Source organism: Oncorhynchus tshawytscha, linkage group LG33, assembly GCF_018296145.1.
Source record: "Oncorhynchus tshawytscha isolate Ot180627B linkage group LG33, Otsh_v2.0, whole genome shotgun sequence".
NCBI lineage: Eukaryota > Metazoa > Chordata > Actinopteri > Salmoniformes > Salmonidae > Oncorhynchus > Oncorhynchus tshawytscha.
The window spans coordinates 3,705,010-3,728,133 of record NC_056461.1 but is presented as its reverse complement, the minus strand read 5'-3'; the positions used below and the strand labels follow the sequence as shown (position 1 = coordinate 3,728,133).

Here is a 23,124-nt window from a genome sequence, read left to right as displayed (position 1 = left end):
TGTCCTGTGTATATAGCCATTTTCATAACAGAAACCCTGTCCTGTGTATATAGCCATTTTCATAACAGAAACCCTGTCCTGTGTATATAGCCATTACTCACTGTGTATTTATTCCTCCTGTTATTATTTCTTTTTTTCCTCTCTGCATTGTTTACCAAGCATGTGACAAATACCATTTTATTTGATCTTGACAGCGTCTACCGTGTCCACATTTCCACGGGGCACAGACATTTCAACATCTAGTTTTGATTTGCATTTGGTTTTCAACAGAAATCAACAAAATATTTCACCATGTCTTAGGAGTTAGATAAAACATTGGGTGAAAAAGAACATGAAATTCCCTTACATTGATGACTTTTTGCTAATCCAAATCAGCTTTCCACATTAATTCAACTTCATCACATTACATTTTTTTGTTGAAATTATGTGTTGATTCAACCTGTTTTTGCCCTTTGGGTTGTGACCAGATTTTCTTGTGCCTCCCTATTTTCTTTCAAAAATAATATGAATTTGTAGGCACTAAAAAACTACCCTCATTATATGAATAAATGATTATTACTTTGGATTGCCTATTGTGTCCTCTTTTCAGGGGTGAAAGTAGAATTGTTTACCTGTGTAAGGCTATAGAGGACATTTCAAAGGCCTACTAATAGATTAAAGAGATCTCACATGTCCTTAATTCAGGGATGGGCAACTGGCGGCCTGGGGCCTATCAGGGTCCTAATTACCGGCTGGTGGGCCCCCATTGATTTTGTTAGTCAGTCTCACTCAGATATCATATTAAAACCTGCAAACATTTCTCTCCACCCTATGGCAAAATGCTTGCAGATCCGCAATAAACTGCAGCCCCTCATGATGAGTTCATGTTTAGTGTGGCCCCCACCCCCTTCAGAGTTTCCCATCCCTGCCTTAATTGAAATGTCACACTTTGTCAAGAAAAAACATTTGTCGTGACCTCAACTATAAACAGAGACATTTTTATTATATACAGGTAAACACCCATAGCATGTCAGTCCTCCTAACCATTTCTCTCCCCCGGGCATGTCATTTTGAGAAAGCGTGCGTTCGGATTGTATGAAAAGATGCAGGTGGTGTGGAAACTTTGTAGGTGGGAACGCCAAACTTCAAAGAGAGTCTACCTCTTAGGAACGCACACGCGCTCCTCTCTCCTTGTAATAAAACTTTCCAGTCAATTTGAACTCTGTCATTATAGTTAATTAAATCATTACTCAGATATCAGAGATGAAAAAAGGGCCAGGGACGAATTCAGAATTTAAAAGCTGGATAGCTAAGCCTACTGTCGCCAGGATACTGGCTGGGGATAGGTACTATGAAACTTGTCAGCTTCCATTGAGGAGCAGGACTTGAACCCGCAACTCCATAGTGTTATGAAGCACTGTGCCATAAAAGCAGTGCTAAAATAGCTAAAATGTCCTTGGAAAACCCTTGGTTGACAATGAGAGAAATAAAGAGAGCGAAAGAGGTTTCTATATCCTTCCTGGATTGTGCCGTTTATCATCCTTATCAGAGGCCCAGACAGAAATATACAAATGTAAGATGTTAATTTGAGACAGTTTGCTACAGCAGGAAATTAATACTGCAGCTCCAGGACATGTGAATTAATATGTGAATTATAATTAATGGACATTTTTCCTAAAGGAAAATCTGAAATTTCGAAGTGGAAATGACAAACTTCAGAAGCATTTTTAAAACACTACAAGTTGAGCATTTCCTGGATTGCAGGAAATGTCACCTGTAACAGGGTGATCAAAGTAAGATCCTACATCTGTAAAATATATAGATACAGATGTCCTCCGCATAATAACACTAACAATTGTACAATCCTCCCAATGCCAATGTCCAATGATGTCAGTGCTAATAGACTGGTGTTTACCATAAATGTGAAACTTGTCAACAAAACGCTCTCCAATTTACTGTTCGCTTTTCATGGTGACAGTTTCTCCTGCCATGAAGGGCACTTAAATCCTTATATGCAACTGTTCTTAGACTTCTCAAATGTATCCATAACCTTTACAACAACCTGACCTAGAAAAAATATCATTTGGTGTCAGTTTCTGTTGTTGGTTCTCTCTTAATACATCCTCACAATAATAGCCTCATTTGCTCAGTTTTAACACAAGGCAGATGTGTCCATGTCAACTCCTGGATAATGTCCATGGTGCTACTGTTGGCAAGAAGGACTCTTTATCATCCTTTTATGAGAAATATTCCTGTGCATGAAAGGAGTCACATTTAAGTGGAATGCAATTCAGTTGTACAACTGACTAGGTATTATATACAGGTAAACACCCATAGCATGTCAGCCCTCCTAACCATTTCTCTCCCCCAGGCATGTCATTTTCAGAAAGCGTGCGTTCGGATTGTTTGAAAAGATGCAGGTGGTGTGGAAACTTTGTAGGTGGGAGCGCCAAACTTCAAAGAGAGTTTCCCTTTCCCCTCTGCTGTTTGGCTCTGGATCTGTCTGTACCCTGGTTAAACCAGACTGAATGCTTTGCTCAAGTCAAGTAAAACAATGGTGAGCGCAGCGATGTGAGATCCAGGCTACTTGATCTCACCCAGGTGAGAGATTCCTACAGAACAGAGTTATGTGCGTGGGTCCACAGTGTCTGACCCGGTGTGTGACCCCCCGCGTCTTTGCCAAAATAGGGGCTGGTGTTGTATAATACGCAACAGATTTTTCCTGCACCCATCTTTTAATAGACCAACGTCAAGGGAATCATAAGCAATGTATTGACTGACTGACACACGAGAAACTGTATAATCAAGCTATTTTACTAAGAAATCTATAATACACTTGTACTACATCTTTGAGCCAAGACACTGACAGTATTTCAATGTTAGATTTATTGTAGACGGATACATTATGATCAGGGCCCAGAGTAATTCACTTGAGTAGGGCCAAAAGTCATTCAGAACTCCAGGTTCGAGTATCTTTTCCTTGTCCGGTCACTTAGTCAGAAAAAAATACTGGCTTGTTTATGACAGTGTGAGCCATGATGGTAAGGCCACATCATTGTGGGATGTTTTGAGAGTTCCAAGAAAGTCTTCCCAAATCCCTTCTATAAGACAAAAGAAACAAACAAATAGTCAAAAGGATACAGATGTGAAATAATAAATACTGTACAATGAATATAATGTTGATCATTTTAATAGTTCATAAACCCAAACAGTTCCCCTTATCTCACTCACATTCCCACAAGGAGTATTAGCCAACAGTTGTGTTTATGTTAACTCACTGTCATGTTTACGTGCAGTACTGTCAATCCTGTTGCAAGAAAGTTCATAAACCCAAACAGTTCCCCTTATCTCACTCACATTCCCACAAGGAGTATTAGCCAACAGTTGTGTTTATGTTAACTCACTGTCATGTTTATGTGCAGTACTGTCAATCAAGGGTTCGGTTTTGATGAATAAAGTTGTAGGTGTGGCCAGTCACTGGCCAATCAAGCAGTTCCATGGCTTAATACTGCATGTGTTTGTCTCAAATTCTGTAGATTATTGACGGTCTTTGAGTTGTCATCAACTCCCATTTGGCTGGGGGCACGAATAATATCGTCCGATCCTAGTCTATTGTGGATTGATACTGCAGTTTATTAAATAGCATTGGCTACATTAACGTGTGACAGTAACAGTAAAAACAAACATCCAGTGTTTGCTCATTATGTGTTGACAGTCAACATTATGTTGTAATTGGTTTCAACGAGTATAGGCCTTCAAGCATCGCACTTCTCCTCAAATAAAAAAACACTAGGTTCCCTTAAATGGTATTGTATGTGTGAGGCACATTCTCAATAAGCAAGACATAGTATAGGCCTACTGTTGATAAGGCATTATAGGACTGAAAATGTTGAATAGCGTATGTTTGGAGGAGGTCGTCTTTGGTAACGGGACAAGAGGTGCTCTTTGGAAATGGGATACAAGTTGAATGGAGTATGCACTACAGATACGCCTATGTGAATTGAGAATATTGCAAAAGCATGTCGGCAAAAGCCTCGCGAGTAGACCATTTAGAAACCTTTTATGGATAGACTACTTGGCTAATACATGGCCAGGATAAGAAAGACATCAGTCGCATTGCTGTTGAACCAGCTTTGGTTATGGTAGTGTGAGGGCAGCCTACTGTTGGAGTCGACATTTTGAACATTGAGATATTAAATAAATGATAGGAAAGAAGCATAGAATCAAAGGAGAAAGAGACTGGGCCTCAGTAGAAAGGCAGATAGCTGTGGAATGTGTTGGGGGACGGGTGAGCAACGTGTTGATACAGGGGAGACAGATGGATTAGAGGAAGGAGGGGTTGAGGTCAGGAGGTGAGGGCAGATTCCCTTAAGGGAGTAATAAAGGTTTGGTATCCTGTTACCCTCTTTACTCTCTTCCTGTAGGACCATAAAATGTAAGGATTGGAGAGAAAGAAGGAGTGTCTTAAGTGGGATATAAATATCTGGGTGTCTGTTGGGTGTCTGAATACAGCTGTACAGAACCTTTCGGAAGAATTAAACTTGGTTAAAGCTTCTCTAGTGTCCGTGAGTTATTTACTCTGAAAAATAAGAACTTAACACTACAAAGGGCTTGAATTTTTTAACAAACGAAATGGAAAACAAGCAATAGTTACAGGAAAATACTGTCACCGGATGATCTCATCTCTCAGTCCATGATGGGCATATAGACTACATGGAGGGGTTTTACAGACATCCAAAATAATAGCAGGAGCTGGCTAAAATAATATAATAGCCTACATAGATAAAAAAAAAAAAGGAGATGGTCCGCTCACTGTTTTGCTGCTGCCAAACGTGATCTTTTAATAAAGCTTTGGTGATTAAGATTTATTTCAAAGTGGTCTCACAAACCAAACTGTTTATTGATAATCCCCACTGGGCACAGACATCCGTTTAAGGTCTAGTTAGTTTTGAGTTGTCAACCAACATGAAATGAATTTGAAAAAAGTTGGGTACATTTTTCTTTCGACAAAATGCCCTTACTTTGATGACTTTTTGCAAATCCAATCAGTTTTCCATGTTGATTCATTGTCATCACATTGATTTTTTGGGATGAAATAAGGCGGTAACAATGTTGATTAAACCAGTTTTTGCCCAGTGGGTATTGACTACTTGCCTGCATCTAGCCGATCTAGGGTGTAAAAAAATTAAGTAATGAACCCTTTTTTTACCAGGTAAATTGACTGAGAACACATTCTTATTTAAAGCAACAACCTGGTGAAAAGTTACAGGGGAGATGAATGAGCCTATTGGAAGTTGGGGTTGATTAGGCGGCCGTGATGGTATGAGGGCCAGATGGGGAATTTAGCCAGGACACCTAGGTTATCCCCCCAGGGGTCTTTAGTCAGGACACCCATTTAACATCCCATCTGAAAGACAGCACCTTACACAGGGCAATGTCCCCAATCACTGCCCTGGGATAGTTACAGTATTTCAGACCAGAGAAAAGAGTGCCTCCTACTGGCCCTCCAACACCACTTCCAGCAGCATCTGGTCTCCCATCCAGGGACTGACCAGGTACAACCCTGCTTAACTTCAGAGGCAAGCCAGCAGTAGGATGCAGGCTGGTATGCTGCAGGCACAGTCAAGAGTTGCAAAAGAGAGGTTCTATTAGGCAAATTCAGGTGTGTTTATGCCCGTTTCATTCCATTTGATTCCGTTCAAGAAACATTTTTCAACATAATTGGCGAAATGAACACCCCTGATCACACGCAAACACAGTTCATTTTCACAGCAGTCATATACAAACAGCATGATATTATTTCTCGTTGTAGAACTCCTTCTCACGTCTACGTGCTCTCCTTCTCTCACATTTTCCCTTTGTGGACTTCAGTGAGCAACACATCAGCTGTCTTTGACCAGGCAAAAAAACCTTTCCAAGCCAAACCTTCATATCATAACCGCTACACACAGCCTACCTACATCATCTTAGCTACTAGAACTAACGAGTTAGTAAACCCGCTACAATCATGCAGTACAATGTAGTTTAGCAGTTACACTGGCAGGCCCCAATGGCAATAAATTAATAAAATCAAAAGCTTGAGTTGGAAGAGTTCCAGTGTTAGATAGCCATAGCCAGCTAGCTAACATAGCATCCCTCTAGGCTCAATTAGCTAGCTGCATTCACATCATAAGTGAAAGTTAAAAGAAAATATAACGAAATATAGCTCTCTCGAAACGAATTTGTTCAAAACTGTTGAACTATTGTCTTTCACTTTCTTTGAGTCAACTACTCACCACATTTTATGAACTGCAGTGCTAGCTAGCTGTATCTTATGCTTTCAGAACTAGATTAATTCTCTGATCCTTTGATTGGGTAGACAACATGTCAGTTCATGCTGCAAGAGCTCTGATAACTTCCGGAGGACATCCTCCAACGTTTCATAATTACTGTGTAAGTCTATTGAAGGGAGTAAGAACCATGACCCTCCTAGGTTTTATATTGAAGTCAATGTATCCAGAGGAGGACAGAAAATAGCTGTCCTCCAGCTACACCATGGTGCTACCCTACAGAGTGCTGTTGAGGCTACTACAGACCTTCATTGCAAACCCATGTTTTAATTAATTATTTGGTGACAATATATTTCGTTTAGTTGTATCTATGTTTCATTTTTTCTTTTTTTCTTTTTTTACATAGCATGACTCCAAAAATGTACCTTGACATTATGATTATTCTATCAACAAATGCGCAAGAAATCATTTCCACCACAACTTGTCACATAATTAATTTTACAGACACAAAAAGTTCCACCTTGTAAAATGAACAAATTGTCTGTCAACATTTCTGATATTGAACCTGCACGATTTTCTTTGTAGAGTGGAAATGTGGCCAGACAGGAATTTATGCCTCTGCTACATCAGTAATGTGAAAGCAGAGGTCTGGCCCCGAGACCATCCTAGCTGGAATACAGTTTTATTGATAAGTAGATGGTCATTTTACATGAAGGAAAATTGTATGCCCTGCTTCAGTTCTTTAAAAGTATTTTTGTGGTAGTGGGAGAAGTGTTCTGATATTATATTTGAAAAGCAGAGAAGTAGACTAAGATTTCATACACTCCAAGTTTTTGTCTAACTTGTTAGGAAGATGGTGAAAATGTCTGTTTTTAAAAGTTGATGCAGTTCCTAAAACAGCTGTTTTTGATTGATAGAAGATAATTCTGTTCTGATTTCAGATTTGAGAAGCAGAGAAGTATATCAAGATTTCATACCCTCTATGTGTTTGTCTAAGTTGTTGGGAAAGTAGCTGATTTACGTCAAAAGTTAGTGTTTACAGTGAATAGAATGTTGGAAGTCACAGCTTCAGAATGGGATTCTTTTAATAATGGGAGGTTTAGAATGTTGAAGAAATCCCATTAAAGTGTATGAAGTTTAATAAAAGTTCAATCGTAAAAAAAAAAAGTATAAATGGTTTCTAAAAGTGTATGTAAGCACAATATTTCTCGATCAGTTTGCATGTTTTAAAGTTTGGCATTTCTATCTTAAAAATGTGTAAGAGGAGTAGCCTTGTAAAGAGTAATGAAATGTATAAATAAGTGGCACTTTCACAAGCCACACTAAAGATGTAGATGTTTTGATGTAGGACGTGTATAGCGTCCAGGAAGACAAAATGGTGGGATCAGGATAAGTTGACTGTATTTTATTAGATGTTCTTGTATCTTTTATTTGATTTATTTACTTATTCTATGCATAGGGATTAATGTTGTTTTGTCTGAATTCCATCGGGGACCACGTTGAAAATAAGTGGAATACTTTTAACGTGGTATCCCCTGGGTTGTACTCAGTGCATTTTTTGCATCCATTAAACAAGGGCAGGATATGGCATCTATAGGATATTGGTACAAATTAGACTCAGGTTGCCAGTTCACTCTAGTCCAGAACAGATTTCCCGTCAAACTCAGTATTTGAACTGCCGACCCTCCGGTTCTGGACCGCCTCTCTAACCTTTTAACCTCCAGTACCCCCAACAGTACACATTTTCGTTGTTGCCCCGGACAAGAACACCTCATTCAACGGCTTCTTTCCAGCTTCTACCTACAAGCCATAAGACTCCTGAACATCTTGTCAAACGGACTATTCGCATTGCCCCCCCCCCCTCTCCACACCAACACCACTCTCTGTTGTCATCTATGCATAGTCACTTTAATTAACTCTACCTACATGTACAGTTGAAGTCGGAAGTTTACATTCACCTTAGCCAAATACATTTAAACTCCGTTTTTCACAATTCCTGACATTTAATCAGAGTAAAAATCCCTGTCTTAGGTCAGTTAGGATCACCACTTTATTTTAAGAATGTGAAATGTCAGAATAATAGTAGAGAATGATATATTTCAGCTTTTCTTTCTTTCATCACATTCCCAGTGGGTCAGAAGTTTACATACACTCAATTAGTATTTGGTAGCATTGCCTTTAAATTATTTAACTTGGGTCAAATGTTTCGGGTAGCCTTCCACAATCTTCCCACAATAGGTTGGGCGAATTTTGGCCCATTCCTCCTGACAGAGCTGGTGTAACTTAGTCAGGTTGGTAGGTTTCCATGCTCACATACGCCACAAATGTTCTACAAGATTGAGGTCAGGGCATTGTGATGGCCACTCCAATACCTTGACTTTGTTGTCCTTAAGCCATTTCGCCATAACTTTGGCAGTATGCTTGGGGTCATTGTCCATTTGGAAGATCCATGTGCGACCAAGCTTTAACTTCCTGACTGATTGCTTGAGATGTTGCTTCGATATATCCACAAAATGTTCCACCCTCACGATGCCATCTATTTTGTGAAGTGCACCAGTACATCCTGCAGCAAATCACCACCACAACATGATGCTGCCACCCCCGTGCTTCATGGTTGGGATAGTGTTCTTCAGCTTGCAAGCCTCCCCTTTTTTCCTCCAAACATAACGATGGTCATTATGGCCAAACAGTTCCATTTTTGTTTCATCAGACCAGAGGAAATTTCTCCAAAAAGTACGATCTTTGTCCCCATGTGCTGTTGCAAATGGTAGCCTGGCTTTATTTATGGCGGGTTTTGAGCAGTGGCTTCTTCCTCGCTGAGCGACTTTTCAGGTTATGTCGATATAGGACTTGTTTTACTGTGAATATAGGTACTTTGTACCCATTTCCTCCAGGATCTTCACAAGGTCCTTTGCTGTTGTTCTGGGATTGATTTGCACTTTTCGCACCAAAAGTACGTTCATTTCTTGGAGACAGAACGCATCTCCTTCCTGAGCGGTATGAGGGTTGCATGGTCCCATGGTGTTTTTGCTTGAATACTATTGTTTGTACAGATGAACGTGGTACCTTCAGGCATTTGGAAATTGCTCCCAAGGATGAACCAGACTTGGTCTACAATTTTTTTCTGATTTCTTTTGATTTTCCCATGATGTCAAGCAAAGAGGCACTGAGTTTGAAGGTAGGCCTTGAAATACATCCACAAGTACACCTCCAGTTGACTCAAATGATCAATTGGCCTATCAGAAGCTTCTACAGCCATGACATCATTTTCTGGAATTTCCCAACTTCTGACCCACTGGAATTGTGATACAGTGAATTATAAGTGAAATAATCTGTCTGTAAACAGTTGTTGGAAAAATGACTTGTGTCATGCACAAAGTAGATGTCCTAACCGACTTGCCAAAACTATAGTTTGTTAACAAGAAATTTGTGGAGTGGTTGTAAAACTAATATTAATGACTCCAACCTAAGTGTATGTAAACTTCCGACTTCAACTGTACATACTATCTCAACTAACTGGTGCCCCGCAACATTGACTCTGTAACGGCACGCCCTTGTATATATTGTTATTTTATTTTTTACTGCTGCTCTTTAATTACTTGTTGCTTTCATCTCTTATTCTTATCCGTATTTTTTGAAACTGCACTGTTGGTTAGGGGCTCGTAAGTAAGCATTTTACTGTAAGGGCTACACCTGTTATATCTTGTGTATGTGACTAATAAAATCTGATTTTATTTGATGATTAGTTGACAAGTAGCCGAGGACTGGAGTTGGGAAACACTGCTTAGGCTACCTGTCACCCCAGTGTCAGTCATCTGTCTCTTGCCAGTCCATAGTGAAGGAGCTGCCGGTGGTGCTGTTGTGACTGTTGTTGTCATCGCAGCAGTCCTCTGCATCGGAGAAGGAGGACATGTAGTGGAGGCCAGTGACTCTGTGGTAGCCCCCCTGGAGAGCCTCGGGAAGGGCAGTCAGTTCCATGGCCCTTCGGCTGGTTCTCCTCACCGACAGACTCCACACATCAATCAACTGTGAGCACATGGCACAGCCCATTGTGGGTTTATGGAGAGCAATACACACAGAGTTGAATTGGCTCGTATCGTTGAATGCTGATAGAAACGCACACACGCGTTTTGTCACATGAAGTCACTGATTCCCACAGACAGACAGCGAAACAGACACCGCAAACCGTTACGCTATCACTCACACTTATTCACACGGACAGACAGACGGGTGGACAGATGTGACAGGTAAGTAAGTGAAACAGACATGACAGACTCACTGACACACACAACTCTCTCTCAGGGGCGCAGTCTGACTCAGACCTCCAGCGTCTTCCCTCGGAATGGATTTACAGGAGGACTATTTGAAGCCCCAGGCCGAGCGGAAAAGAGGTGTGTAGCTACAACAAGAGAAGAAAACAGAGGGAGTAAAAAAAGAGAAGTCAGACGTGGGTTGTACGTCGACCGCAGCAGACAGCTGCCTCACATCGAACCCAGCCCCTAGGGCATCTCTGAGGTCACCGCCAGTTGAGGAGTCAAAGGGTTATGGATGAGCTCCCATAACCTTCTCTTTCTCTTAGTGCAATTCAGACGAGGACAGGCATCCAACACAATGTCAATATTTACATCAGATATTAGTCTGTTCTGTAAAGTGCCAGTAGGGAACAAGTGTTAGATATTTGTCCCCCTCTCTCCTTAATCCAGGGTTAATCTGCAGTATGGTTTACTCTGGCTCCAACTAGTGTTTTCAATCCAAAAGCGTGGTCCTGGTCAGTCTTTGGTCATGCTGTCCTCGGTGTGAGGTCCTCAGGTCTGTTTTAGCTCAGGTTGTCGAACAGAGACGAGCCTGAAAAGAAAGAGAGAAGAAAAGGAAAACGAGGGGTTAATAAGTCTGGCCTCCCAGTCCTTCCTGTCCAGTCACACAGACACAACAAGGCTATCTGACACAGTTGTCTGCCGGGGTCGAACACACACATTCCAGGGACGTGCAGTCGGGATAGGCAATGCTTACCCTGTGATAATCTAAGAAAAAAGCTGTTATGAAAATGTTTTTTTCTCTCAATGAGTCTGTTGATTGTTATGCTCAAAATGTGCTAAAACTGCATCAAAACCTCAGGAAAGGCACTAGGGTAATCACGTCTTCCTTTCCATTCATTCAAACCATTGATGCGAGCAGCTATTCCTTACTACAGTGACTTAATGGACAGGGTCAGCATAGGCCTCGCTGCTTTGCCGAGCTCCATTTGTTGCATTGAGCCTATTTCCTATTTTGCACATGCGTATTGCATAAATGTTGTGTGGGTAAGCCACGGGTAAACCCTGCACGTTTGGGCATGTCCCTTGAACCGAACGAAGCTAGCTAGCTACTGTAGCAAAAACAACCTGACAACTGCTGCACCTCAAACAAAGTTGGATTTCCAAGAAAAATGATACATTCAGAGAGGGAGACCAACACTAGCGCTTCCTGACCATAAATCAGTGAAAGAGGCAGAAAAGCATCTGTTTGAATGCACCAGACTGCCCGACAGACACAGGAACCTGGAGCAGACATCTGATCAGAGATGAGAGGAATGTTTTACAATATCAGTGTTCAAATGAAAGCCAGGTTTGATCATTTAGTCATCCTTGGCCCTACAATGCTGTCTGTCACCAAGAGGTTTACCCTGAAGGACAAATTGACTTCATTCACAAGTAAAGGAAGGTCTAAATGCATTTGAGGACTAGGCTACTGTTGAATGGACATGAGAATAGACAACATTCATTTGATTTATCAAGCTCGATTTTCATTTTGATGACACTTTTTTTGATGTTGTGAACTGCATTTTTCAGTCATTTTGATTGTTGATATGAACATTTTGTCGATATGTGTGTAATAATATTTCACTTAAAAATATGATTACGTGTGTGCGTTTGCGCGGGCTAGGTGAAGTGCATTGGAAGAATTGTAAATCCATTGTGAAAGGACATGGAGTTTGCAAACTATTCAGATGAAATGTGTCCATATATTGGTATTTAAGTGCTACCTATTGGTTGTGACTGATTTCATCTAAATGGTTTGCATCATTCTATGGCTGAGCTGAGCTGAGCAGTGTGTCATTTTGTCGGATGATATGAAATATCCAGCAATCGTAGGCCATCGCTTGTGTATCTTGGCTACATTGGTATTTACATTTGGTGAAAATTGATTGTCAATTTCGGTGAATAGCCTTTGTCACTGTGGTTGCTGGAGCTATCTGTTGCATGGTGAACTTGGGCTTCATCAAGGTTTATTCGTGAGTAAATCTGGCTTTGATAATAGCCAGTGCCTACCCAGCCACCGATCTGACTGCATGTCACTGACACACACAGATTAGGAGATCCAAAACAACATTCTGACTATCAATTTTATATTCTCTCTGTCATCTGTCACTCATACAAAGTTTCTGGGCAGACAGACTGACCTACCCGAGGTCAAACTGATCCATGCCAGTAATACTAATATCACACACACTAATAATACTGAAGCCATCTACTGGCATACTGTTGGCCTGACCTACACACACTGGGAGTAGGCCAGTAACCAATGGTTACTGCCTGGTAAAATCACCCAAGTTTTAGTAATGTAAAAAAATATATTATAATAATCATCGCCAAGCTAGCCAAATTCAGTCTGCTCAATGTGGCAAATCAAATCAAAAGTTTATTGGTACACAGATTTGCAGATGTTATCGTAAGTGTAGCGAAATGCTTTTGTTTCTAACTCCAACAGTGCGGTAATAATACCTAGAAAACAAAATAAAATAATATGCACATGATCTTAAATGTTAAAAGAAAATGAAGAAATATCAGAACGAGCAATGTCAGAGTGCGAAATGTATTTATACTGTTTATACGACAGGTGGGTCTAATCCTGAATGCTGATTGGTTAAAACCGCATTCCAGCCGGCTAAATCTATAACGTTAAAATTCCTATTTAGTTTGTTCCATCTGACTGCGCAGTCTCAGTCTCATCAGCCCAGCTAGGTAATTTATAAGCATAATCATCTTAAAATCATCTAGACATTATTTCACCTTTCTTTTAGACTAACATTTAGTTTTCAACAGCAGAGATTTATATAAACCTCATCTCGCCAACATTTGCAACATTGTTTCAGTATTCAAATTCAAAGATCAACAGATCTTCTGCTGTCCCATAGTAATGAACGTGTTGGGCGTCGGGACGAGACAGATAGGCAGGCAGCGTTTTTCAGCCAGTCGAGATCATGAATCAAGTGGCATAATTTTTATGGATGTATAAAAATAAAAAATCTATTGAAAAAAGGTAAAGTGAAACAAAATGCAGCTAGTTTGCAGTCTTTCCAGCTTCAGTTTGAAGTGGTTGTGTGCTGTTGGCTAGCTCCTCTGAACAACAGTGTCCTGATGAGCACATTTTCTAGGTCAGGCAAAATCACACCTCATTGCTATGGATGTACCCAAATAAATGTCACTAGAAAACTGCTTAAACAAGTGCAGCTACTTTGCTGTTATTCTGGCTGCACTTTTGTAACTAGGCAAGTCAGTTAAGAACAAATTCTTATTTTCAATGACGGCCTAGGAACAGTGGTTTAACTTCTTCGAGATAGGGGGTGCTCTTTTAATTTTTGGATAAAAAACATTCCCGTTTTAAACAAGATATTTTGTCACGAAAAGATGCGACTATGCATGTAATTGACAGCTTTGGAAAGAAAAAACTCTGACGTTTCCAAAACTGCAAAGATATTATCTGTGAGTGCCCCAGAACTAATGCTACAGGCGAAACCAAGATGAAATTTCATACAGGAAATGGTCCAGATTTTGAATGCCCTGTGTTCCAATGTCTCCTTATATGGCTGTGAATGCGCCAGGAATGAGCCTGCACTTTCTGTCGTTTCCCCAAGGTGTCTGCAGTATTGTGACGTATTTGTAGGCATATCATTGGAAGATTGACCATAAGAGACTACATTTACCAGGTGTCCACCCGGTGTCCTCCGTCGAAATTATTGCGTAATCTCCAGGTCCATGCGCGTTCCATTTTCTTCAGAGGAGAAACCAAACTGCCACGAATGATTTATCATCGCTAGATATGTGAAAAACACCTTGAGGATTGATTCTAAACAACGTTTGCCATGTTTCTGTCGATATTATGGAGTTAATTTGGAAAAAAATTGGCGTTGTATTGACTTAATTTTCGGGTTTTTTCTTACCCAAACGTGATGAACAAAACGGAGCGATTTGTCCTACACAAATAATCTTTTTGGAAAAACTGAACATTTGCTATCTAACTGAGAGTATCCTCATTGAAAACATCTGAAGTTCTTCAAAGGTAAATGATTTTATTTGAATGCTTTTCTTGTTTTTGTGAAAATGTTGCATGCTGAATGCCAGGCTTAATGCTATGCTAGGCTATCAATACTCTTACACAAATGCTTGTTTAGCTATGGTTCAAAAGCATATTTTGAAAATCTGAGATGACAGTGTTGTTAACAAAAGGCTAAGCTTGAGAGCAAATATATTTATTTCATTTCATTTGCGATTTTCATGAATAGTTAACGTTGCGTTATGGTAATGAGCTTGAGGCTATAAATAGGATCCCGGATACGGGATTGCTCGTCGCAACAGGTTAACTGCCTTGTTCAGAGGCAGAATGACAGATTTTTACCTTGTCAGCTCGGGGATTCGATCTTGCAACCTTCCAATTACTAGTCCAACGCTCTAACCACTAGGCTACCTGACACCCCATGAAGCCGTTGACCCAGCACTCTTGAGTATGTTGCCGAGAGCTTAACCTTTACAGACAATGCAGAGTTCTTACATAGCGAACACTAAAAACGCTTAGTCATGGCTGGTTCCACCCCTCCCATGCTGATCGGGGGGCACCACAAGCCATCCTGGGTTCATCCTGTGGTCATCTGCACCCAGTGTTGTTTTAACCCCACCCGGGCTTAGTTTCCCAGATGCCATGATTTTGAGACAATAAGGGATCATGTTCTACTCCTCCGGGCTCACTCTATCTCAATTATACCCACCACATCTTGTCTATGGAAGGCAGTCTTTAGGTTTTATCACCAAGTCAACTGCCAGCTCAATCCCCAGAGGCCCAACTCAAGCCCATGGACACAGACGAGAGAATACTCAAACCTTATTTGACGCATAAACAGTATTATAACATAATCTTGTAATTTTGCTCTCACACTAGCTAGCAAGCAAGGCATAAGAACGTTGCCAGCAAGTATTTTAGAACGAACAAACGGATACAGCCCATAGATACAGAACAAAAAGACAGATCGACTGGGTCGCATCTCTGGCAACAGAACTGATAGAATGAACGGCCAGCCGGCTTGGTTAGCAACCCTAGATGTGTGTCGGGACTATATCTTGTAAAAGGATGAAAGAGTATGAATAAACTCATCAAAACAACGTTTTTAATGAAAATATGTTAATCATTATTTGAATATGTTGGTAACCCATTGTAAAAAAGTGATAATGCCCTCGAAGCCGGTGTTTGGAGGATATGTTGGCACGGTTTGCGGGTCCGAGACAACACCTGTGCCAATATGTCCTCCAAACACCGGCTTCTCTGGCAATATATTCTCTGGCGGTGGTCTATGTCTTTTTGTAAACAACAGCTGGTGCACGATATCTAAGGCAGTCTTGAGACATTGCTCACCTGAGGAGAGTTTATCCATAATAAGCTGCAGGCCACATTACCGACCGAGAGAGTTTTCATCTATATTTTTGTAGCTGTTTAAATACCACCACAGTCAGTCAGAGGCTGGCACCAATTCATCTGTATTTTTCGTAGCTGTTTACATACCACCACATACCACCACAGACTGATGCTGGCACTATGACAGCATTGAATGAGCTGTATTCCGCCATAAGCAAATAAGAAAACGTTCACCCAGAGGCGGCACTCCAAGTAGCCGGGGACTAATGCAGGGAAACTTAAATCCGTTTTACCAAATTTCTATCAGCATGTTAAATGTGCAACAAGAGGGAAAAGAACTCTGGACCACCTATACTCCACACACAGCGACATATACAAAGCTCTCCCTCGCCCTCCATTTGGCAAATCTGACCATAATTCTATCCTCCTGATTCCTGCTAACAAGCTAAAATTAAAGCAGGAAGCACCAGTGACTAGATCAATAAAAAAGCGGTCAGATGAAGCAGATGCTAAGCTACAGGACTGTTTTGCCATCACAGACTGGAATATGTACTGGTATTCCCCCAATATCATTGAGGAGTACACCGCATCTGTCATTGGCTTCATCAATAAGTGCATCGATGACGTCGTCCCCACAGTGACCGTACTTTCCCCAACCAGAAACCATAGATTACAGGTAGCATCTGCACTGAGCTAAAGGCTAGAGCTGCCGCTTTCAAGGAGCGGGACTCTAACCCGGAAATCCCGCAATGCCCTCCGACGAACAATCAAACAGGAACAGCATCAATACAGGGCTAAGATCGTGTCATACTACACTGGCTCTGACTCTCGTCGGATGTGGCAGGGCTTGCAAACCATTACAGACTACAAAGGGAAGCACAGCTGAGAGCTGCCCAGTGACACAAGCCTACCGGACGAGCTAAATTACTTTTATGCTCGCTTCGAGGCAAATAACGCTGAAACATGCATGAAAGCATCAGCTGTACTGGAAGACTGTGTGAACACACTAGCCACAGCCGATGTGCGTAAGACCTTTAGACAGGTCAACATTCACAAGGCCGCAGGACCCGACGGATTACCAGGACTGTACTGTGAGCATGTGCTGTCCAACTAGCAAGTGTCTTCACGCTGACATTTTCAACCTCTCCCTGTCCGAGTCTGTAATACCAACATGTTTTAAGCAGACCACCATATTGCCTGTGCCCAAGAATACTAAGGTAACCTGCCTAAATGACTACTGACCCGTAGCACTCATGTCTGTAGCCATGAAGTGCTTTGAAAGGCTGGTCATGGCTCACATCAACACTACATCCCAGAAACCCTAGACCCACTCCAATTTGCATACCGCCCCAACAGATCCACAGATGATGCAGTCTCTATTGCACTCCACACTGCCTTTTCCCACCTGTACAAAAGGAACACCTATGTGAGAATGCTATTCATTGACTACAGCTCAGCGTTCAACACCATAGTGCCCTCAAAGCTTATCAATAAACTAAGGACCCTGGGACTAAACACCTCCCTCTGCAACTGGATCCTGAACTTCCTCATGGGCCACCCCAGGTGGTAAGGATAGGTAACAACACATCCGCCACGCTGATCCTCAACACAGGGGCCCCTCAGGGGTGCGTGCTCAGTCCCCCCCTGGACTCCCTGTTCACTCATAACTGCACGGCCAGGCACAACTCTAACACCATCTGTTACGTTCCCAGTTTCTGTGTTGTGTATATGCATGTGTGTATTTCAGGAATCTTCCTGGATTCCCCCAAGCAACTGATTGGACGGCCCCCATTGCAAATTGGAGCTCTGACCCTGCCCTTTCGTCAGGGGATACAGCTTTCTGTAATTACCAACTCCTTATGCAGCTTGAAAAGCCAGTGTTCCTTTGTTATGGGAGAGAGCTTCTTTGTGTGTCCTGTGTTTCGTTCATTTTGTTGACGTTGAGGGAGAGGTTATTTTCCTGGCACCACTCCGCCAGGGCTCTCACCTCCTCCCTGTAGGCTCTCTCATCTTTCGTTGTAAGGTGGAGGTGAGAAGATCCTTAACTAGCCTCTCAAAGCACTTCATGATGAAAGAAGTGAGTGCTACTTGGAAATAGTCATTTAGTTCAGTTACCTTTGCTTTCTTGGGTAGAGAAACAATGGTGGACATCTTGAAGCAAGTGGGAACAACAGACGGGGATATGGAAAGATTGAATATGTCTATAAACACTCCAGCCAGTCATCTTGCAATTGTTAAATGCTGTTGTTCACGCTTTCAGTTTTGCGCGAATGCTGCCGTCTTTCAAGTTTTTGGTTTGAATAAGTTCTAATCTTCACAGTGGGAACAACATCCTCTCTGCACTTCCTGTTGAACCCAGTCAGTGTATACATGGCATTTGGCATTTGATGGTGCGGTATTCCAGATGGGGAGAACAATAGGATTGGAGTTCCTGTACGTTACCACAATCACACCATTAGTTGTTAATCATCAAACAAACCCCTCTGCCTTTCTTTTTCCCAGACAGTTCTTTCTTTCTGTTTGTGTGATGGACAGAAAACCCCGCTGGCTGAATGGACAGTGGCAGTGCAACAGACAGATATAACTTACTGTACATATACATTAGTCTACATCCTGACACACAGGGGACTCAGATACTAACTACTCATGTCTCTCCTAACACAAACTGCTGTACGGTTGATTTGTAATGCTTGTACAGTAGGTGAACATACACTGGGACACTGCTATATTTTCAGGCTTGATCTTTGTTTAGCATGTACACTATATAACCAAAAGTATGTGGACAACTTCATGTCGAACATCTCATTCCAAAATCATGGGCATTAATATGGCGTTTGTACCCCCTTTGCTGCTATAACAGCTTCCACTCTTCTGGGAACACTTTCCACTAGATATTGGAACATTGCTGTGAGGACTTGCTTCCATTCAGCCACAAGAGCACTAGTGAGGTCGGGCACTAAGCAATCGGGGGAGAAGGACCTTGGTCAGGGAGGTGACCAAAAACCGATGGTCACTTTGACAGAGCTCCAGAGTTCCTCTGTGGAGATGGGAGACCCTTCCAGAAGGACAACCATCTGTGTAGCACTCTACCAATCAGGGCTTTATGGGAGAGTGGCCAGACGGATGCCACTCCTCAGTGAAAGGCACATGACAGCCTGCTTAGAGTTTGTCAAAAGGCACCTAAAGGACTCTCAGACCATGAGAAACAAGATTCTTTGGTCTGATGAAACCAAGATTGAACTCTTTGGCCTGAATGCCAGGTGTCACGTCTGGAGGACATCCCTAAGGTGGTGGCAGCATCATGCTGTGGGGATGTTTTTCAGCAGCAGGGACTGGGAGACTAGTCAGGATCGAGGGAAAGATGAATGGAGCAAAGTACAGAGAGATACTTGATGAAAACCTGCTCCAGACTGGGGTGAAGGTTCACCTTCCAACAGGACAACAACCCTAAGCATACAGCCAAGACAACACAGGAGTGGCTTTGGGATAACTCTATGAATGTCCTCGAGTGATCCAGCCAGAGCCTGGATTTTGAACCCGATCGAGCATCTCTGGTGAGACCTAAAAATAGCTGTGTAGCGACGCTCTCCATCCAACCTGACAGAACTTGAGAGGACCTGCAGAGAAGAATGGAGGTTAGAATGGAGGTTACTTCTAGGTTAGACTACTGCAATGCTCTATTTTCCGGCTACCCGGATAAAGCACTAAATAAACTTCAGTTAGTGCTAAATACGGCTGCTAGAATCCTGACTAGAACCAAAAAATTTGATCATATTACTCCAGTGCTAGCCTCTCTACACTGGCTTCCTGTCAAAGCAAGAGCTGATTTCAAGGTTTTACTGCTAACCTACAAAGCATTACATGGGCTTGCTCCTACCTATCTCTCTGATTTGGTCCTGCCGTACATACCTACACGTACGCTACGGTCACAAGACGCAGGCCTCCCAATTGTCCCTAGAATTTCTAAGCAAACAGCTGGAGGCAGGGCTTTCTCCTATAGAGCTCCATTTTTATGGAACGGTCTGCCTACCCATGTCAGAGACGCAAACTCGGTCTCAACCTTTAAGTCCTTACTGAAGACTTATCTCTTCAGTGGGTCATATGATTGAGTGTAGTCTGGCCCAGGAGTGGGAAGGTGAACGGAAAGGCTCTGGAGCAACGAACCGCCCTTGCTGTCTCTGCCTGGCCGGTTCCCCTCTTTCCACTGGGATTCTCTGCCTCTAACCCTATTACAGGGGCTGAGTCACTGGCTTGCTGGGGCTCTCTCATGCCGTCCCTGGAGGGGGTGCATCACCTGAGTGGGTTGATTCACTGTTGTGGTCATCCTGTCTGGGTTGGCGCCCCCCTTGGCTTGTGCCGTGGCGGAGATCTTTGTGGGCTATACTCAGCCTTGTCTCAGGATGGTAAGTTGGTGGTTGAAGATATCCCTCTAGTGGTGTGGGGGCTGTGCTTTGGCAAAGTGGGTGGGGTTATATCCTTCCTGTTTGGCCCTGTCCGGGGGTGTCCTCGGATGGGGCCACAGTGTCTCCTGACCCCTCCTGTCTCAGCCTCCAGTATTTATGCTGCAGTAGTTTATGTGTCGGGGGCTGGGGTCAGTTTGTTATATCTGGAGTACTTCTCCTGTCCTATTCGGTGTCCTGTGTGAATCTAAGTGTGCGTTCTCTAATTCTCTCCTTCTCTCTTTCGGAGGACCTGAGCCCTAGGACCATGCCCCAGGACTACCTGACATGATGACTCCTTGCTGTCCCCAGTCCACCTGGCCATGCTGCTGTTCCAGTTTCAACTGACCTGAGCCCTAGGACCATGCCCCAGGACTACCTGACATGATGACTCCTTGCTGTCCCCAGTCCACCTGGCCATGCTGCTGCTCCAGTTTCAACTTCCACCTGACTGTGCTGCTGCTCCAGTTTCAACTGTTCTGCATTATTATTATTCGACCATGCTGGTCATTTATGAACATTTGAACATCTTGGCCATGTTCTGTTATAATCTCCACCCGGCACAGCCAGAAGAGGACTGGCCACCCCACATAGCCTGGTTCCTCTCTAGGTTTCTTCCTAGGTTTTGGCCTTTCTAGGGAGTTTTTCCTAGCCACCGTGCTTCTACACCTGCATTGCTTGCTGTTTGGGGTTTTAGGCTGGGTTTCTGTACAGCACTTTGAGATATCAGCTGATGTACGAAGGGCTATATAAATAAATTTGATTTGATTTTGGAAGGAACTCCCCCAAATACAGGTGTGCCAAGCTTGTAGCATAATATCCAAGTAGACTTGAGGTTGTAATCGCTGCCAAAGATGCTTCAACAAAGTACAGAGTAAAGGGTCTGAATACTTATGCAAATGTGATTTTTTAAAATACATTTGCTAACATCTCTGAAAAACTATTTTTGCTTTGTCATTATGGGGTAACAAGGCTGTAACGTAACAAAATATGGAAAGAGTCAAGGGGTCTAAATTCTTTCCGAATGTACTGTATGAGGTGAAATGTGTTGCTTTTACTACTTTGCCACTTTACAAAAGCAACATTTCTCTCATTCATTAAATAATCAGCAGCCCCCCTTATTTTCACCATCCAATATGTTGATATAGATATAGTTATAATGGTGGATGAGACATCCATGAATTATGAACAGTACCCTGAATCATACATGACCCAGTCGAAACTATCAGTTACAGGACATCGTACCTTGTGTGTATTATCCTATTTCCATGTAATCATTGTAGTGACTAATAATTATACCTTTCAATTTAACCAGATAAGAGCATTATGATGTCTACTGTCAGTAGACGGTGACCTTCTGTCTATCGTCACATCATGATCAGCCTGTGTGCATCATGCAAAGGCAACTCATTTGCATACAAAGAGCCATTACATCCAAATGAGCCAATGATGTCAGTCGCTGGGGCGAGGACGGGAGAGCCCCACCCCGGTCCAATCAGAGCTACTGGTACAGTAGCCTGCACAGCATCCCTGTCATTACTACAGATCCTCCATGATTTCATTTAGCTCTATCACAGCCAAAGGCTTAAAGTAATTCTACAGCAGCTATTTAACAATCATCACTCATTCATTTCATGAGGTTTGGTTTCTCCTGAGTCATTCAATGTCTGTAACAGCTGAAACTCTAATCCTTACTGTGTCAGAGAATGAAGTAACATTATGATAAACACTGTTCCCTCTGCAGTCAGAGTGCACAGAACACCGGAGTGTTGCGCCCAAACACAATCTGTACAGGAACATATGTCATTACTCTCAGACAGCTGGTGTAGACAGTCACACACATGCAGTAGTCAAGAGGCTGCAGTCAGAGGCACACATGCCAATGTTTTGAAACAGTGGAGCGATCCAGCAGCAGTCTTATTTGGGTTGGTCAAAGAGAGAATGAGAGGTATACATTACCCCTCCCACTTACCTTGTATGTTGTTTCACTGCTCCTTTCTGCAAAGGATGATCCGTGTGCTCTTCTATCCTCTCTCCTCCTGTTATTTTCTCTCCTCCCTTCTCTCCTTAGTCATCTCTATCTGCCTCGGTCTGGATTAGCATGATACAGCCAGAGCCATGCATAGGGGATGAGACTATGACATCATAGTCTCACACAGCGAGACACCACTGTTCTGTCTCGCTCTCTCACACACACAAGTTTCACAAAGCATACATGCGTGCCAACACACACACCCAAAACACGTGCGCAAACACGTGCAGGCACTCACACACAGACAAGAAAAGGTCACTAAAGCATCAAGGGAGTGTCCAATTAGATGATTTTACCCAGCATGCAGCATAAGGGATCAGTGGCTCTTAATGCCCCTGAAAGCTTAATCAATTGGAAATGTCTGGTCTTCCAAATTACCTATTGATCTGGCCATCATTCCAACATTAAAAATGATATTTTAATACCGAGATTATGAATTATAATATTCTCTTCCATTATTATAAATATCTTGAAAGATGGCAGACTGTTAGCGCTGATCATTATAACAAGATATTAAACCACGACTTAGTGTATACTTTGGGGTGTGGCAGTGGGATAGATCAGCAGTCAACAATATTTCAAAATGAGAGAATATATAGTTTTTTTTGCACTGGCAGGGGCTTGATATATATACAGTGGGGAGAACAAGTATTTGATACACTGCCGATTTTGCAGGTTTTCCTACTTACAAAGCATGTAGAGGTCTGTAATTTTTATCATAGGTACACTTCAACTGTGAGAG

General features: G+C 42.3%; 1 long non-coding RNA gene across 1 annotated transcript; it reads right to left on the bottom strand.

The window, feature by feature from the left end:
- Window positions 1-2,143: 2,143 nt before the first annotated feature.
- Window positions 2,144-22,558, bottom strand: LOC112230766. The gene is made up of 3 exons (XR_002950370.2): window positions 22,323-22,558; window positions 10,042-11,093; window positions 2,144-3,080 (listed from the first exon to the last, which is right to left on the bottom strand). It is a non-coding gene; the product is annotated as an uncharacterized LOC112230766 (long non-coding RNA).
- Between the last annotated feature and the right edge of the window lie 566 nt (window positions 22,559-23,124).